The 1398-nt window shown below is 48.7% G+C and overlaps 1 non-coding gene across 1 annotated transcript; it reads right to left on the bottom strand.

The window, feature by feature from the left end:
• Positions 1–595: 595 nt before the first annotated feature.
• Positions 596–668, bottom strand: trnat-ugu (transfer RNA threonine (anticodon UGU)). The gene has a single exon. It is a non-coding gene; the product is annotated as a tRNA-Thr (tRNA).
• Between the last annotated feature and the right edge of the window lie 730 nt (positions 669–1398).

Raw genomic sequence — 1398 nt, forward strand, 5'->3', positions numbered from 1 at the left:
TAATGGTGGAGAGTTATGGTGCTGGAAGTACAGTAACAGTAATACAATCGGCTGATTTGCGACTATACCTACTCATGGGGAAGGCTTCGGGAGGGAACCCGGAGAATAGTTCGGAGCTGCATTCCCAAAGGCAGTCCTACGCAGAGTGCACCGCTGAATGGCAACTCCCGCGACGACCCTGGTGCAAAACGGTATCGGCCTTAACTGTTCCTCTTTGGGTTCACCAGCTGCGTGGAGTGGGAGACACTGCTGCATGGCCAAGAAATTGCACTCCATACCATGCTGCCCCCGGCTTGGGTATCACGTGGACAGCTAGGACACAAAGTTCATTGTCAAGCTGAGGCCACTGGGAACATTTAATGCATTGCGGAAGCTTATCCCCAAAACCACCGCCGGGTATGACAACTTTAAATACTTAACACAGGACAATAACCAATGATGTTAGCCTATTCGCCTGCACGTCTTGGGATTGCGGGAGGAAACCCTGACACTAACGAGGAAAATAGGCAGACTCCACGCAGACGACGCTGGAATTGAACTGCCATTCCGGACACGCCGAGCTGTAATGGCGGCATGCTAACCCCTGAAAATGTTGAGGCCCCAGTGAGATTCGAACTCACGGCCCCTGGTTTACAAGACCAGTGCTCTAACCCCTGAGCTATGGGGCCTCCTCCACCTGAATGGACGATGAAACCGGGGAGATTTCTTTAGTTGCACTACTTGTTTGAAAGTTCTAATGCAGTTTTAGCTTATCATTTATTGCACGATACTGTTGCGCAAAACAAATTTCATAAAATACGCCAGTCACATTGTACGCCATTCCTGTTCTGATTCACCAGCACTACTACGTCATAGCTTGCACACCATGAATGCTATCCTCGGTATGTCACCCTGGAACACTCACCCATGGCGAGTCAGTCCACCTGCACTGTCCTTCAGTGCCCCATCTCAATCAGTAAAGCACAGTACCACCCTGTTGGTGCCCCCACATTGTCGATTACTGTATTAGTACCGCTAAACATGTCCTTCCATTCGTACCAACTCTCCTTACTCCAAAACGTATCATTCCATGAGCAAGACACCTCAATGTAACTGGACATCACTACCTCCACTCACTGCTCTTCTCATCAGTACTACCCCTCAGTGTGTTCCAAAGTGCTTATGACATATGGAGGTAACGTTCATCTTTATCTCAGAATCTAACTACGTTAGGGACGACGCCACTGCGTATCACGGCAATCATTTTAAACTTAAATGTAAAGTAGTATTAGTAACAGCCTTTAATCCCATGGGATCATGGGTTTAAATCTCTGGTGGACTACGGTATCTCCAGGGCGCATTCCTGGGCGGGAAGATTTGAAGAAGCGGCTGTTGGCCATGCAAATTACGCCTCTCCAC

Source organism: Mobula hypostoma, chromosome 31 (assembly GCF_963921235.1).
Source record: "Mobula hypostoma chromosome 31, sMobHyp1.1, whole genome shotgun sequence".
Classification (NCBI taxonomy): domain Eukaryota; kingdom Metazoa; phylum Chordata; class Chondrichthyes; order Myliobatiformes; family Myliobatidae; genus Mobula; species Mobula hypostoma.